We start from the raw sequence: 18,568 nt of genomic DNA on the forward strand, positions 1-18,568 counted from the left end.
TTTTCTTTGAAATGAGCATGCTTGGTGAATTTTACCCTTTCTCTTATGATCCTCTAAAAGATCTGATCAGCAAATCATGCAACATAGAATAGCATGGTAATTTTGAAAAGTACTATTACCCGATTGTGCTAGAGTAACTTAAAAAATTGGGTTAATATCACACTTCCACAATTTCTAGTGTTTGTATTTAAAATATGGAAGAAAGAGTTCTAATCTTAACATGCTATTTGCACAAGTACTGTTTTATTGTATGACATTAGAAAAATCAGCTTACTCTCTAGGAAAACTAGAACTTATACTATTACACGTCCAAAAACTAACAAATGATTATCTTTCTCAACCAAAGTTCTTTATCTGAATCCACCAAACACAGACAATTTTTAGAGTCTTCGCTCTCCAGAAAAGGAACATAACCAGAACCATTCTAGACCATGGATGCCTTCCACCATTCAGGCTTGATTCTCTCCAGGAGTTCCAGGTGAGAAAGGCTAATAGATGAAGATAGTTAGTCTCATGAACTCAGGGAAGAAAACTGACTTGCAATTGAAAATTAAACTTGAGTGATTATATTTTATGTAGAGGGGAAATTATAAGTTTTCTTGGCAACTATTTTAGGATTCTTTTCGAAGGAGCATGTGATGGGCAGGCACTTGCAGTGGGTACCCTGTGCAGTGGGCAGGTGGCCTTTGTGTCTTCTAACTGATCTAACTGACCTTTCTATTCCTCATTTAAACATGGAGGCATCTGAGAAACCCCCAAAAAAGGAAGTGCTAGTTTTAACTAATGATAAAAAGGATTATTATCAGACCGCTCACCAACCCCAACCATTCACATGGATTGAACTTTGCAGCAAGTAGATGCAACAATACCACACAACATTCCTAACATGGATTCTCCTGACCCAAGATTATATTTGGAGTATTCATTTCCAAAGAGAGCAATCTCAGTGCTTTCTTTTCCACCAAAGAGCTCTGTGTTTTTTGCATTTGTTGATAGAGATAGCTCTTTTTCCATACCATGAATGGCCTGGTGTCTACAGTTTATATTTGTGACATCTTCTTGTAATGCAGCTTGCATTTGCTACGTGTTGAGGCCCCAAGCTAAAGGCTGGGATGAGAATACGGCCAAGCCTAATTAAAGAGCCAAGTCAGTAAATGAATAGGTTGGCAAATAGCTAACAATTGGATCATGCAGAAGAAGGGACAGCTGTACTGAGGTCAGGCCCAGAGTAGTCCTTCAAATTTTCGGAAAGGGAGGGTCAAACCAGGGCAGCTAATGTGATGAAGTCCAAGAGTGAAACTGAAGGCTAAGAATGTGTAAATATCAAGAAGTCAAGGAATTGGAAATCCACTAACTCTGAACATCATTCCTGTTCTCGAACACGTACTGATGATATCAGAGGAGAAGTGAGTGTGGGAGAGAGACACCACAAAGTTGGTTAGGGCACCATACGTTCCTAACAGGGTAATATGACAGGCAGGAAGGTTCATCTGCAGCTACCTTTATCTCATCTTGCTCCATATGAGGTGGACCTCATAATTCTTAAGCAACCACAGTCAGTTCTGATCTTAGAAGCATGAAGAAATGTGTTTACTTGAAAATGATGAAGCAATACATACAATGGAGTATTAGCCATAAAAAAGAACGAAATCTTGCCATTTGCGACAATAGCGATGGACCTGGAGGGTATTATGCTTACTGAGATACGTCAGACAGAGAAAGACAAATACTGTATGTTTTCCTTATATGTGGAATTTAAAAAACAAAACAAATGAACAAATACAACAAAACAGAAATAGACTCACAGATGGAAAAAACTAGGGGATGGGTGAAACAGGTAAAAGGATTAAGACGTACAAACCAGGAGTTATAAAATAAACAAGTCACAGGGATATAATATACAATGCAGGGAACATAGTCAATATTTTATAATACTGTATAATACTTATTGTATGATGTGTAATCTATAAAAATATCAAAGCACCATGTTTATACTTGAAACTAACATAATATTATAAGTCAACCCTACTTCAATAAATTAAAAAAAAAAAAAACTTTTCCACAGACTTAAGAGTCTTAGCAAATATGTCTTCCTAGATGTAATGCATAAAACCTCAGTATTCTAGGCTGACCAGAATGGTTTTCAGATTTACCTGAATTGTAACCTACTTTAGTACATTATTCAATGTTTATTTAAACAGTTTAATTTTGTGGAGTATTAAATGCCAATGACTCAGCAGATGGATACTGTAGGGGTTTCCAGATCGTAATATAGCATAGTGAAATAAAACAAACTTTTCTTTGGATGGGTAGGATTTGGCAGTTCTTTTAAATTCTTTACTAAAAAACATTTCCAAGAAACATGTCAGGTAAGAGATGTCTTTGCCCTCCACTGTCACCCCACAAATACCATTCTAGCACCTTACTTGTTTTAAGTGGGGAAAATTAAAATGTCTGCAAGGGCAGTTTGAGCAAGCTGTAACTTGATTTAAATATTTTGCACTCTTCATCTGTTCTTTCCCCCTGGGATCTTCCAGCCTTCTTTTCCAGAGATGTTTCCATTTTAGTTCTGAGTCTCCATCTTAATTATCTATTCCTTGTTAGTTTCCAGGATTATTCTTGGTGTTCCTAGCTCAATGCCAAGGCACAGATCTCATCTCTTGCAGTAAACATTTTGAAAGGAAAAAACCTACAAAGTTTGTCTGAATAGAAGAAACTTACTTCATATTAGAGAACTAAAGCCAGTAATTATTAAATCAGACATTATTTTATACATGAAATTGGGTATCACAATCATATCTCCCATTTATGTGCTCCATTATTAATTACAGAGAAACAGTTGGCTGTTCATGTTGCATCAGAATGAAAACTTTTATTCATTCCTTTAACTTTTCAAACACATGCTAGTTCATTATTTTAATAAAATGCACTAACAGATGTTAGGCAGAATGCAGCCACATCTGGGACATATAAAATATCATTCCAAGTCTCCATAGGAGGGAAATAGCAATATTGTTTAGTTCTCCCCCAAAGTCTAACTAGCTCATCTCATTTAATCTGTTTAACTCTTAAGTTGCACAGTTACAACTATTTTGGTTGTCTTGGGAATACAAAAAGGAACAATGAGCTAAAACACCAAGGGAAGTGTCACAGGAAGATGCACTATACTGAAATATAAATAAAACTTCACTGAAGTTTGTGGCTAGAGCTATATTTTTTCAGCTGAAGAGGTAGTAAATCTTGAGTTGCCTGCTTCCTGAAGCCACCTTGAATTATAGGTCTCTTTAGGCCTTTCTACAATGTCCCAGCTTAATGTGACCCTTTCAAATAAAGCACAGCACATCTAAAAGATGGCAAATAAAGATTTTGGTTGAAGATACATTTTGACAATAGTGTGTGTGTGTTTACATATATATATAGAGAGAGAGAGAGAGAGTGATTAAATCCCAAGTTATTTCAGTCTTTTAACCTACCTTTAATTTTGTTTAATTCTCTTAAAGCAACTTTTCTAAGAAAACAAAAAATAAAACCTGCTGGGTTTCTGTTAACAGATCAGGCTCATATACTATTAAATTTATCATCTCTAGCTTCTGGAAAATAGACCACGGTGAGGAATAAATAACAGTGTTGAGAGGAAGCTCTGGGGATGTTTGTCTCATAGACTGCTTACTCATTAGAAAGAAGAAAAATGCTGGAGTTGAGTATGCAGCACAGAGTGGAAGGCCCACGCGGAGTAATGGGATGTATCCTGGACTTGGAGTCAGATGATCCAGGTTTGAGCCTCAGCTCTTCTACTTATGAACTCAATGTTTGAGAGAGTTAGTTAACCACTGACGTCAGATTTCCCTCCTCTATGAAGCAGGAGTAATACCTTGGAGGATTGCTCTGATGAGTCAGTGAAATCATGGATATAGAAGTGTTCTATAAATGGTGATATATACACAGCTTATTATTAACAAGCTATTGCTGGCTGCCTGCAATCTTCACCACAATGAGCAGGTAACAGTCGGATACTTGGAACGCAGCTGAAAAGAAATCCATGCAGTGGACATAGTATAGGCAGGCATGAATTTCCATTTAAGACACACTGCCTAAACAGAGAAAGCCTCTGAGGGACTAAATGTAATCTTCATAGAAATGTCTGTTCTGTAGTGGTAACAGTGAGGTAAACTAAGCTCATATGAACTATTTGATTTCATAACACACTGGGATCAAAGATTCCCAGTCTTTCATTCGCTTAACACCTATTTGTTGAGCATCTATTATATGCCAAGCATTGTGTTAGGTACACACACTGGTGAACAAGGTTTCTGCTCTAAAGGAACTTATGTCCTACTTACATTAACATCTTTATTCCAAGTACTTGGCAAAGTGTCAGCACATAGCAGATGCTCAATAAAAGTTGACCCAGCTGAACTGATCTCTCTAGTGTTATAGCATTACCATAGCAGAAACCCAGTAAAGAGGTGATTTTTGTGATCAGAGATGTCTACCCAACTCACCATGTGATTAACAGGTTACTACTTCTGAAGTTTTCAGGGAAAATAATCTTTCTGTCTAGAATTCATCTAGTCATCCACCTATATAATGATACTTGTGTTATATAGTGTTAATTTAATGTTTTCCTGCTTGAAATATAATTATCACTTCCAATTGGTACATTTAACAAGGAGGCAGAATATTAGTAGAGTGTATTTTTTTCAGGGTGGTATCCCTTATGTCAGGTTAAAAAATTAACAAAAAGAATGTAGGCTGAATATGTCAAATGACTAATGACAGACTGATTATGGACTTGACATTGATTTAATATACAATTAAAACAAAGGGGAAGAAACATGGAAAGTCCATTTTATTTATATGATTATCAGCTCTTAACAAGTACAATGAGTTTATTTTGAAAGCATACCTATCTTGAAGCCACTCAAGAGAACCAGTGTTATAAAATAAAGGTCCTTAAAGTTTTTTCATAATATCTAGGAGCTGACTGGTGGGGTCAGGGTGATTGACATTAGCATTGTTCACCAATATAATCACTTCTCCTGAACTTGTTTCAGCCTCAGTTCGAGGACTCAGTTCCCTTGCAGACGGAGGAGGCAATGTAACTAGTCTTGGCCAATGACATGTGATCAGTGATCTGTTTCCTTTCCAAGCTAAGGCTGTGAAAAGCTCATAGAGATTCTTTAGTCACTTTCTTCCTCTGCCAGAGACTCAGTTGCTGTGTTTTACAACTACAAGATGGTGAATCTTCTGTCAATCTGGTTCCTGGAGTGACTGGAACAGAGTGAGTCTGATTCATATGAAGCATGAACAAGCAGTAAACTTTTGTCGTGGTAAGGCATGGAGATATAGGAGATGTTTGTTACTATACCATAACATAACTCTTCCTGATAAATGTAGTCAGGGAAGGCCCATAATACTCTCTCAGTCCAAGTTTTTGAGTAAGAGATAAAGTAGATATTAGGAGCTCTATTAATTTGTCAGTAGTGTCTGCCACATTAAGGATGCTAGCCTGAGGTCTAGCTTTTTAATCACATTTAATACAGATATCCCTTAAGTTTTCCATTTTTCTAGTAATTCTCCTGTGAATCTTTTTTAAGTACTATATTTAACTTTTATCCATAAAGTTCCTGTGCTTTCTACAAATGATCAATTTGCTCAACATCAATTGAATTTCTCAACTTAAACACACATCATTGTTTTCCTAAGCATTTTCACTAGAGCAAAAGATTCTGAATTATGAACAGCATTAATTGAACGACACATACAGTTGTGTACAAAAAAGGAAGATACTTCTGCAACTGCACTATTTCTAGAAAGTGGACTCTTACAGGAAGGAAGAAGGAGAAGCATTCCTGGTTATTTTTATTTATTTATTTATTTTTATTTTTCACTTTGGAGAAAGAGCTTAACCCTGAAGGGCTTATTGAGTCTGAGAATTGTCATTTCTTGTTTAAAGCTTTAGATAGTAGGTGGAGGTTTTCAAGTCACTGGCTTTGCTCTTGTTTCATGGATTGTTAGGTAGGTCACATAATATATTGTCTTTTATATTTTAATGCCTGACTTCTTTCTTTCTACCTATCCAAAGCTATCCCTCACAATCCTACTCAAATCCTAGCTCCTTGGTAAATTTTCTCTGAACACACCAGCTAGAATTGATCCTTTTCTTTTCCAAAATCTAATGTAAATTCATACCATTTATTTGGCATTGCTTGTAGAAAGCTTTAGAGAGTTCAAAAGCTGGAAAGGATCTAAGAATCCTTCAACACAACCCTCTCATTTTGCAAATAAGGAAAATAAAGTCCAGAGCAATTATGTAACTTACTTAAGTCACATAGTTAGAGACACATTGGAGGTTATAAACCTACTTCGCCCAGTGCAGTTCCCAGTGCAGTCCATTCCTGCCACAAGTGTCTCCACATTTACTGTCCGGTATTGTTGGTTATCTTTTCAAGAGAACATGATATCTCACGAATCGTACCTCTTGAGGTCAGGTAACTCTCACTTCTTTGTTACTTTTTCGGTTTGTAGCGTTATTTATAGACATTTTATATACGTTTTAGTAGACTAATTGGTTGTGCTTTAGGTAACGATTACATCTATTAAATGTATCACTTATGTTCTCAAATTCAGAATACTGGGAGGGGCCAAGGAGGAATGAATAAAACAGCAGCAAGGTAAGTAGGAAGAGCTAATGAGAAAAATAAGAATGCTTACAGACATCCAAGAATAGACTGCTGGAATTGAAGGTCATTTCCCCTGGAATTAGGTCTTGTAGGTTCAGTCTTCAAGGATGTAAAGTGTGTGTTTGTTGCAGATTTGGAGATGGGGGGTGGTGACAGAGTGCCGAAGTTCAGGTGAAGTTCCAGAGCTGAAAGCCTAGTGAGGATTTCTACGGGGTGGGACGGGCATAAGACCAGGAGGCAGTCACCGGCGAGCAAAGTCTGAGCCCGAACCCCAGCACCCGGCCACGGAGTCGTAATCTAAGCATGCAGGCAGGGGCCAGAGCGCCCAAGGCCACGGCACGGCGAGAACCTGGCGCCCCCGTCGCCATCCGGGCGTTGCCCGGGGGCTGCGTCGCCCCGCGGAGGGCGCGGGGGGCGGGGCCGGGCGGCCCGGGGCGGGGCGGCGGCTCGGGCCCTCCAGGCTGCACGCGGCGGCGCCCCCTCCCCTCGCGCCGCGGGCCTCCTCGCGCCGCGCACGTCCCCGTCCCGCGCCTCCGCCCCCTCGCCCGCGCGCTGCTTCCCGCCCTCCCCGCCGCGCCGGCCGAGCCGGCTTCCCCTCGGTCTCTCATGAATATTGAGCGGCCCCTGTTGTATTTCCCGAGCTCCACTGCGGAAGCCGAGGCTCGCCATATTGTGCGGCGGCGCCGGCGGCCGCGGCGGCTTGTACCCGACTCTCGCTCCGGCCGCGGCCAGCGGAGCCTCGAGCTGGGGCAGGAGCCGGTGAGCGGGGCGGGCGGGGAGGCGAGGGGCGCGGGAGCCGCTGGCCGGGCCGCGCGTCAGCTGGGCTGGGCTGCGGGCGGCTGACGGCGGCCCCGAGGCCGGGGGGGGGGGGTGTGTCCGCGGGGGTGTGAGGGGAGATGGCGCCGCCGCCCCCGGCCGCTCTCGGGGCGGGGATGGCGAGGGAGGCGGCTTCTCATTGTTCCCGTTTCTTCGAGGGTCTTGGCGGTGGAGGGGGGGTGTTCCGGCTTGGGGAGGACTCCGTGGGCGAAGCTCGGGGATTCCTTCCTTCGCTGCGAACCGCTCGCTCCTCCGCGCGAAGGCCGAGGCAGCGCTGCGGCCCCCTGGCCTCCCCGGGGCGGGGGCCCTAGCCTCCGCGGCCCTTCTCTGGAGGGGCACCGTGTGGAATGCAGGGGTTTTCCTCCGGGCTTCCCCTCGCAGCCGGGGGTGTGTGTGTCCGCACCGTGTGGGTGGGGTAGGGGCGGTTTGTGCAGTAGCCCCCTTTCCCCGGGTGCTGGAGTCGAGGGTCGCGTGTGGAGGAGCTGCTCGGCATCGGGGTTCCCTGTGAGCTGCGGGGAGACCCCGCCTGGTTAAAACATTCCTGGAGTGCCGCCTGCCTGCTCGGGAGTATCTGTTGCTGCTTTCTAAAGCCGCGAGGTTGCCCCGGAGGAGTCGTGGGGGGAGGGGGTGTCTTCGTTTGCTTCTGATGGAAGCTTCGCGTTTTGAACCCTGTGGTGTACGCGGAGGTCTTTGGTACCCGGTGTCGCCGAGGAGTCCTCATCCTGGTTGTCAGGATCACTTCCCTCCTACAGAAGTCACCTCCCTGCTCCCAGAGATAGTTAGTAGAAATTGGTCTCTAAAACTTTGAGGTTCGTGCCGATTATTTGACCGCTAAGACCAATTATAGGCTTATCTCCTTGAAACCCTGGATCTACTGCCTGGCTGTCAGAAGTTTCAGAGAATGTGTGCCTTTACGTGGTAAGATGGTTCGAAAATGTCAGGTTTCCTGGAGGTGTGTAAAGAAATTTGTCTGCTATGAAAAGGATAGGTTTGCATTCGGTATTTTAGTAATATGCTTTATTTCTTCTTAAAAACTAAAAAAATTGAGACATGATTTCAGTATTTTAGACTGAGAATTGTGTTTAAAACCATTGTATGAGTGATTTGCACTACGTGATCTACTTTTGGTGGTTTCAGGATGATCAGCTGGAATACTTAGTGTAGTGGTAGATAATCTACTTTCCCCACTTGCATTATAGTTGTTGAATATTTTAATAACTTAGATTGGTGTCCGTGGATTTAAAGTGAAGATTTGATTCTTTGATTTGTAAAGAATTTAAATGACAGCAATATGACTCTTGGTTATTCCTCTTTTCCTCCTGAAATTTCTACTTGTCAGACTCAACAGGTATCTTTAAAAATCTTGTTTGTACATTTAATGTACTTCTTAGTAAAATAATAGGTAGTTATGTAAGACTCCATTTCCCAAGAATAGCACAGCAAATATGGCCCCTCACTTTCCCTAAGGACTTGAGATATTTTCTTCAGGTACCCTTGTGGAATATACATTTGACGTTAATTATAGTGGGTGTGAGAGTGAAGTGGAGAATTTATGAAGGAAAACTGCCTGAGTAGGCTAGTCCATTTGAGTATTAGAAAAATATGCTGATGGTCCCCAGGTATGCTGCATAGAAAAATTTCAAATTAGAACTATTAACGTTATGTAAAAAATGCGGACATTCAACATATTGAGAATTTTGAGGTTTTCTTCCGCCAATAGAGCACTCAAGACAGCTAGCTCCCAGGTTTGTGTGATTAGAAATATAGAGCAGGTCAGCAAACATCTTTGGAATTTCACTTGTCTATTACTGACCTTCAGTGTGTGGTGTCAGGTCTGTCTCTTTAATCTGATTTATTCATGATTTGTGTTTATATTATGCAGTCTTCGGAGTAAAGGTGATATATGTCTAATGAATAATATATAACCAGATGTTTCAGTGACAGTTTCATTTCTATACATTAGCACAGAAGCGTAATTCCTTCCAGCAAGAGAAGTGAGTTGACGTTAAAATGAACTTCATTAAAATTTTGACAGCATTTCTGGTATGACTTAAAGCACCTCACAGTTTTATTGCAACCCATTTGTTAAATCTGGAGAAACTAGACAGTGCATAACAGTTCACAGTTTTTAAAAAAAGGAAAAATACTGTGAGATTATGGACAGTCTGCCCACATACAGATCTATACTTGATTTTTAATTAGTGTTTATTACACATGGTGTGGAAGACAGACATTGTCGTCAAACAGCAGTTACTGATTTTTTTTCATTTATCTGATATCTTATATCAATAAATTATCATAGTAGTTTATTGAATGTTCATTTGCATTTAACTGAGTGGATCCCCATATAATTTGGGTACAAAGGTACACTAAAATTTACCCTGTGCATTCTCTGTAGGTACAGATAGCCTGTCTATCCACCCCATCCCAACCCCCACCTGTCTTTACCTTTTTCTACCTAATGGGTTCTCTAGTGTTTCTTGTAAGAAGTATAGTTTGGTTGATTTTACATGGACTATAGTAATGAGACTCTTGGCACTTAAGTAGCAGTTGGTGTTAGTTTAGCCATAGACAGGAGCCAGGTGATGAGTACCTGACTTTATAGATGCTAAGCGGGTAGGTGGCCCACTCTCCAGATTTATGCTGTGTGGAGGAACTCCAGTGGAACTGGCCATTGAGTTTCACATTTAAAGTTCTTTTCACTTCTTTTTAGTCTTATGAATGTTAGGCAGCTGAAGTGGACTAGTATGTCTGGACCTAGTGATACCTTTTGTTGGATGCTCAGCAGCTATATACATACATTACTAAAAATTCCAAGAAAGATTCTTATTGCTTGAATTTGCACATAATTTCAGTTAGAGAATGGATTAAAACGTTTGCCACTTCTACATATCTGCCATTTTATTGTAATTTTTAAAAAACCAGGTTTTTAAGTACAATAATGAAAAATTACTTTTGAAATTAATCTTAGATTAAATTGTCTAATGAGGGCATCTTATTAAATGAAATAACAAACCATATGAAAAATATCAAAGCATCTTGGTCATTAGTTTTCAACAGATGTGTTGTTTATGGACTCTCTTGCAAGAGGGATTTCTTTCTGTTTCTGTGCTGTAGAGTTGTATTTTATGAATAAGTTAGATTTTAAAGTCAATGCGTAAAATGAGAATCACATGTCGTAAAAAATTATGCTTGAAAATCCCTTAGGATGGGAGAACATACCAGTAAGTTCAGTTCAGCTGTAGTGTTGGAACAAATTGCTGTTTCTTTGTTGAACACTAGATGAAGTAGTCAGCTTGCATTATGGGCCATGTTGAACAACAGCAAAAAAAAAAAAAAAAAAAAAAGTCTTTATTAGAATCACGTTCATCATGGCATCATGCTCCCACCAAGAGAGGCTTGAGGCTTGTGGGAACTGAGACCACCGAGTAACAGCAGGTCAGCTGTAACATCTCACATTTTCTCTAGGATATGTGTGCTCTAATAGGAGGACATGGCTTTGCCTGCTTGGAGTAGCCTGCACTGTTTAAATATTTCTCATATCCTTTCTTTCTCCTCTTTGCAAGCTGAATGGTTTAAATTACAAATGTTAAATGATTTTTGTGTTGCAGATTAACAGACACAAATTTAAAGGGTTTGTCATTATCCTTTCTAAAACATTTTATCTATAGGAAGAACTCCAAACTTCCTTTACTTTCCCCTTCAGTAAAGCAGCTAGATATCTCAGAGGAGAGCAGTCAGAGTCGCTGTGAATAACAATGTATGTGTCCAGTAGAGAAAACAAACTTCAAAAGGAATTTCAACAGAGGGCATTTAGTACAGGGACATGGTTAGATGAGTGTAAGAGCAAAAAGAGAACATTATGGTAATCAGTCGAAGAGCCCAGAGGAGAGGTTCACTGGCCTGTTTGTGAACCTTTGAGGAGGTCAGCCTTGTTCAGCTGCTAATAAAGCTAGTTCTAAGATATACAGAAAGCAGCTGGAGGCTGGAACTGACTGCTGTTGCCAGTTACTGGAAGGAAGTTCTCTCACCCCTCTTCCTGCTTTCCAGCCTCCATTCATCACTTCCACTGGCAAAGCCTAACAGGGAGCTCCCTGGTGAAGAATTGGTGAAATACAGTTGCACAGTCTCAGCATAGCACCACAGAGCAGAGCCTAGAATGGTGGTTTGGGAGTTGAGAGACGAGTAAATGACCTGCCAAACAGTGTAGATTAAAATACAATAATTTACATAGGGAATCTTGTTCTTACCTTGCCTATTCAAGAAATATTTCTTGTCTTCTGTGTGCCAGACCCAGTGCTAGACCTTAGGGATGGAAAAATAAATTGAACAAGGTCTCTGTTCTTGAGGAATTTACAATCTAAGTGGAGGTGACAAACTACTCTACGGTGTGTTAAATGCAATAACTTTGCATTTATGCTTTGGGAACCTGAAGGACATGGCCACCTATTTGTCTCTTCCTAGCTAAACCTAATGACTGCTATTTTTTATTTGGTATTTTGATCTAGTCCAACTTTATTCTCTCTGACTGCTGTCTTGTGAAAGCTGTTTTTCTGAGATGCCTGTTTATCGTGTAACTATTATCACTAGTTCAGCATTTCTCTGTGCTTTATTTGTCTAAATTATGAAGACCATCATTTTCTCTGCACTTTTTAGCCTAGCCCTTCACACATAGAACATGTCTGAGAAATATTTACTTTTGAAGTGGATAATGGGAATTAAAATATTGCTCATTACCTTTGCAGACATTGTTTTGTCCTTCCAAACCATTAGAAAATAGTTTGGATAGACTGTTACTTGATTTTATAGATGTGAGAATTGAAAGATTAATATAATTGGTTAATTTAAACTGTATGGTACCAATAGCTGGTCTAGATATAGGACTTTGGATTTCTGATGTGTTGTATTCCAGATCCAGGAATTTTGTCAGGGATTTCATTCGATGGCTACATAAAATCTATTTCTCTTACTGTCTTACAGCCTAATGTTCTGAAATCTGTTATTTCATGGTGGGGAGGAGGAAGAAAAGACAAGTCCCTCATTTTATTTCCTAAAAATAAAAATGTCATGCAGTTTCTTTTTACGTTGTCTTTTTAATTGCCCACTTTGGTGGTGGTTGTTTTTTCTATTCCCTGTGTTGATTACACTACCTCTATTAGCTATTGCAAAATGTGCAAATCTGCAGTACTCCATTTTGACTATTTTTTGGTAAAGTGTTCTGCTTGTTTTCCCTACTAAAAACACACTATGTTGATTTAACGTAAAACCAACTGATTTTTCACTTTTGAAAAGTTGTATGCCTCCATACCAGTAATTACATTAAACCTTCACTATTTACACTAGTTGCTATATAGAGTCTAATTCAGTCTGGGATGGCTGTCTTGGAATCCAGCCAATTGTTTTATAGAAGGCTTTTCTGTATTACAGAAGGGGTAGTGTTGTGTGTAGTAGAAAGAGCTTCATAGCTGAAGGCAGGAGACTTGGTTTCTAGGTCTGGTTCCACTATTAGCAAGATTCTTGGCCTTTCTGTCTGTTTGCTTTTCTATCTAAAAAAAAAAAAAAAAAAAAAAAAGGCACCCTCACTGACCTTACAGGTTATTTGTGAAGACATAAAAGGTAATGTAAGTAAAAGGGTTTTGTGAACAGCAAAGCACCTTGTAAAATGTAAGGAGTGTGTGTGAAGAAAGAGACAGAGATTGATCTCAGTGATCTCATGGCATGGATCCTGGGAATAGTTGTGTGTCTAGTTTCAAGGTTTTGAATCTTTGTATTTAATGAAGATTGTTAGGGTGAAAATGGGATTTGGGGGAAGTTGTGGATGTCCTGTACCCTACTTTACTTAAGTCTGGTTGATAGTGCAGTGTCATTCCTAAACCCCTTAAATGTCTTTTAAGGTTGATGTGCTTCATTAGTGTCTTTTCACCCGGGTTAAATATCTTGCTTATATTATGAGATAATACCTCAAGTTTATACACTTAGGAGCAAAACTGCCACTTTGTGGATTGTTTATATGATAAGGGCCTGAGGGAGTAGAAGAAACAGATGCTAGTCCTATTTTGGCTGGAAATTACCTCTTGCAGTTTTGTTGTATTTATATGTTTTATAATATCAATTATAGAAAATCTATGCTTATTTAAAAAATACACTTAGCAAGATTAGAAATTATGTCTGTAGTTTAGGTTTAATGAACTTATTCTCTTACCCTTAATTTTTAAAGTGAAGAAAACATGCCTTATTGAATTAGTGGAAAGATGCTTTTTTATAGCTTAGGACTAAATTTCTCTAGTCTTAATGTTATTATAGTTGATTATGTTTGACTTTAAGTGTAGGTCTCATTTACCAGTTTGGATTAACCAGTGATAATTTATCAGTGTAGTCTCCTGAAATATTTTTTCCCCAGAAGTCTCCATAACTTTTGAAGAGCTAATGTTACAGTTATGCATAATACAGATAACATGATTATTAATGCCAATTTGTTTTATTTTGAAACCTTTTGAATAATCTGCTGGAATAATTGATTTAGGAGAATTGAGACAATATTGGTGTGCCAGTGAGGAAAAAAAGTTTCACAGAGTAAAAAGCTGTCATTCACTTCTTAAACGGATTGATTTTTGTTTTAATCCGTATTTTCTAATGTTGTTTTGTCCTTTCAAAAGTAATTTAAAAGCTAAGAGTGGGGAAAATTCCATAAATTACTAAGCTGTCTTTTTAAATCAAGTAATTTTTACTTGTCACTTTATTTTTTAAAAAATTTATTTTTTAATTTTGAAAAACTTAAGTAGAAAAAAATCATGCTTTCAGTACTTAATTTTAAGTCTTAAATTTTGATGTATTTCCTTTTGGAAATAAATTTTAGCTTTTGGCTTTTGTTTTGATTAAAACGTAGTTTTACCTATATTTTATATATAGATCTAAATTTATGTGTATTTTAAAATCTGACTTTAGATACCACAAACATTTTCTGTGCTACAACCTATTTGGTCACATATTTGATGATTGCATAATATTTCAAGTACGTATACTGTAATGTGTCTAATCATTTTCTTGTGGTTGGATCCTAAGGTTCCTTTTAGTTTGTATTTATGTTCATGTTAGGGAGGTTCAGCATTCATTGTGGCAACCAGATGGAAGTAATTAACAAGTAGTACCTATTGTCTCCATAAGTTTACCTTTGTAAGAATGAAACTGTAATGTCTTTGATGGCAGTATCTTGTTGTGCAGTACAGCTGAAGAACACTGAGAGGAATTAGAGAAAGTAGCCTCTGTTTCCCCAAGATTTAGAATTCTTTTTTAGACATTGTGGAGCAAGTGTTCTTGGCCTTCAGTCCAGGGATCTCTTAAGGTTCCATGAATACTCTGAAATTTTGAATGTGTGGTTTTTTTGTATGATATTTTCCACCCTGAGATGAGAGTTCCTAACTTTAGTCAGTTTCTCAAGGGGTATATAGTTAAGAAGTTAAGAGCTGTACATAGGTTTACCAGGATTCTGTTAAAAAGTGGGATTAGAGGGAAAACTGTATATAAAAAGTGCCCTGAAACAGTATCCGTTGCATCGAACTAATGTCAGTTTTTCTTTTGTTTATTGTTGAAAAATATGGAATCAGCTTTCCTCAGGAGAGAATGGATTTTACTCCTTTAGCTACTTAAGTTCTTTGTTACGGTTTTCTCTTTTTAACATTGATTATTTAAAGAATTCACATTAAGATTATCAAAGTGTAATTGCTAATAAGTAGCTTTGCCCTAATATACATACACATATGTCTATATATTTTGAAATAAATATATATTTAAATATATATTTTAAATTGCTAATTATTTAAATATATATATGTATGTCACCTAAAACATGCTCATTTTATAGATAAAGAGTTTTTAGAGCTATATACTGACTTACTCAAAGTCAAGTTGATTTATTTCCAGTATATTGGAGCTGTGCCAAATTTTTGCTGCTTTGATGAACCTAGAGATTATGCAAATCTTTAGATTTATTAGCACTTCCTATCCTTATAGTTTCTGGTTTGTTTTTTCTTTTTCTAAGACCCTGGCCTTTGAAACTTAGGACATGCTTTTTGCCAGTTTTAAACTTTTTTGATGCAAGTTGCAAAAACCAGGAGATAAAGAAGGCCAGGAGGGAAGAAAGATTCCGTCAGCTTACCTTTTGGAATTGTATCAAGAACCCAAAATGACAATTGAGGTCTCCTGAATCCTAGTCTGGCTACTGCTATTTTCCATAATAGTTGTTTTTCTTTTTCTGCAAAAGAAAATCTACCGTATGTGCCAAAGAGACACCAGGAAAATGTTCTTCACTCCTCTAGTGTTATCTGTTGTCTTAAAGCTGTTTGCTAAAATCTTCGTTTGTTGTAATATGGTAACAATAGTAATAGAAATTGAAAAATGGAGGGAAACCCCCTCCACAAAGTCCTAACAACTCCATGTTACTTTCTAAAATACAACTTTGACATAGCTGTGACTATAGCACAGATGCAAGCTAGTGGTCTCTCTCGTAAGTATTACTCGTCATTGCATATGGTATTAATAATTGTTATTTTTAATGATTGGAGAAATTTCCCTGTGCTGATATTTCAGCAAATATCTCCATGCTGATGGCATTATTGTTTGTATTAATAGTAATAATAATTGGTGTGATGGTTAAGGGCATCAGGCCTTCTTCATCAGACAGACCTGAGTTTGAGTCTTGCCTCTGAAACTGTGAGACCTTTAAGCAGATTGCTTGTTTATTTACTTAGTTATTTATATTTTGACTTGATTTCCTTATTTATAAAATGAGGGCAATAGTAGTACCTATTTCAGAGAGTTGTTAGGGTTAAATAGTATTTCATATTAAAGTGGTAAACACTCTGTAAATGTTACTTATTATTAATAGCATTATTTCCTAGGACTAGAGTTACCGAGCAAAAGAATATGAATGTTTTGTATCTCTGGAAATGAATTTCGTAGCTGCTTTCTGAAAGAGTTATTCCAGTTTCTGTTAGAATGTGGAGGCATCAGCCTTCAGCTTTCTCCTTTATCTTTCTTAATCTGATTTTTTTCTGGCTTACTCCCTAATCACAAATCTAACTTTCCGATAGATTATGCCCTTGCGAGACATTTAGGCCCCGTTAGTATATTTTCTTTGACGCGAGGAAATGTTGCTGTAACTTTTATCTTGTTACTTGTTAAAGCTAACTTGTATGTTCATCAGCGCCTCTGCTGCTCTTGGCAGGGATCTGCGCTTGATGGGCATTTCTTTTCCCAAGAAAGGCTAGCAACCTTGGTATACCCCTTTTCAAAAGTTGTTGACATCTACTCTGACATGTGCGGTTTGGGGCTATAGGTCATTAGTTACTGGAATTCCCATTTTGGTTTGCCATTAATGATAAGCCTGTGTAAATCTTCAAGCTTTGCTTTATGCTTTAGTTGTGTTTCACATCTCCCTCTCAAAGATAGAAATACTGGTTTGATTTTGCCATTAAATCTGCAGGTATTTATTGGGGCCAACTGTGTATGCTGATGGCACAGAGCAACAGTTCAGTCAGTAGGGAGCTGGTTGTACACATCAACATACTCCCCTTGTTTGGTGTTTCCTGTAGTCTGGGTGGGGATGTGAAATGAAGTTGGTAGTCTTTTTTGCTCTACTGAGGAACTCTGAGTTTTTCTGCTCAGGAGATTATTAATGTCTTGTGTGTCTCTTGGTTTTAGAGTACTGGGAGAATTAAAATTAATTCCTGTCTAAGAATGTGGTTAGTTTGTGGTACAGAGTTGTTGCATGTTTGGGGCTGGGAGCCTAAATTATGCCAGAGTTTGAGGTTCTAAACTACAGTACTAGTGAGTCAGTTTGGCAGTAGGTCACTAGATTGAAATAACTGGATGAAGCAGTAGACTGGAAACCCCTTTGGCAAGCAGAGGTTGAGACATTTTAGAAGAGTCATAAAACGTAGACAGTCAGATGAGAACCAGGAGGTAAAGGAAAGAAACTCAGAACTCAGGAAATCAATAAAAACAGAAAGTTCTGATCAAAGGGGGCAAAAAAGAAAAGATAACACAAGAGGAAAAAAAGCAAACGGTGCACCCCACATGTACAGCCTCTAGCCGAAGATAACCAGTTCAGAGGAAAATTCTATAGCTAGCTCAATGTTTAAAATATATATGCAAGCAGGCCAGGTGGATGTGGAGAAAGACAGGATCAGCTATTTTAAGACAAGGCAAAAATGTGTATAACTTGGAATGCTAGATGTGTGAACTTTAATACACAATATGCCTCTTTTTGACCTGCTTTGAAAAGCAGATTGGAGGAAACGACTGGTGGTGATTGGTTGAAGTATTCAAGTTGAAAGAAGTTGCTAAAGGTAGAATACCTTCTTAGCTCAAGAGGACACGTCTGTCTTAGGTACTGTACTGTTAAGGACATTTTAAGCAAGCTTTTTGCTCCACAAAACTTAGTTTGGAGCTAAGGGGGCTGTTGATATTAATATAAATATAAATTCTTAAATTTACAAATAAATTTACAAATAAGGAAACTGGATCCTCTGTTAAAGTGACTAGCCCTAGTTAACCCAAGAATTTGTTAACAGCTTCTTTACTATTTGAGTATATTTGTGGAAAATGTGTGGCTACGCCTGTTTCAGTAACCCATCTTCCTATTATCAAACTGTCTTGCCTAGTGACAACAAATAGTTTGCAAGGCAGAGTGCAACCATCGGGGAAAATGCTGGGGGAGAGCCGTTTTCCTCATTGCTTTTGAGGAAGAGTCAGCTTGGTGACAGTTGTGTTGCTTTTGTGAAGGGAAAGGAAGAGACAGTGTACCTTATTAAGGAATTCTCATAAGGTTCCTCATAACATTATTAAGGAATTTGTAAACTCTATATACCTGAGTGAGGCAGCACATTTATTGTTGACCATATAAGAAATTAGTGTGTTAAGCTTGTATTTTAGAGTTTTTATGTACACACACATGTATTATATGAGCATTATGCCTTTTTTTCTGTTTTCTGATCTTTGTTATGAATTAAATGATAGCATGGGAACTTCATCAGTGGAGAAGAGATGAACTGAACAATAAATGATGTTGG

At 38.6% G+C, this 18,568-nt stretch overlaps 1 protein-coding gene across 2 annotated transcripts in view; it reads left to right on the forward strand.

Moving 5' to 3' along the window:
• The first annotated feature begins 7,245 nt into the window (after positions 1 to 7,245).
• RNF2 (ring finger protein 2) overlaps positions 7,246 to 18,568 on the forward strand; it is a 43,578-nt gene continuing 32,255 nt past the window's right edge. Inside the window, exon 1 of one of the 2 annotated variants that reach the window (XM_074351798.1) lies at positions 7,246 to 7,442. The gene's annotated coding sequence lies outside the window, so the exon portion shown is untranslated. The remainder of the gene's footprint in view (positions 7,443 to 18,568) is intronic. The other variant, XM_074351797.1, reaches the window with a different exon arrangement.

Source organism: Camelus bactrianus, chromosome 23 (genome assembly GCF_048773025.1).
Source record: "Camelus bactrianus isolate YW-2024 breed Bactrian camel chromosome 23, ASM4877302v1, whole genome shotgun sequence".
NCBI classification, from domain to species: Eukaryota; Metazoa; Chordata; class Mammalia; order Artiodactyla; family Camelidae; genus Camelus; species Camelus bactrianus.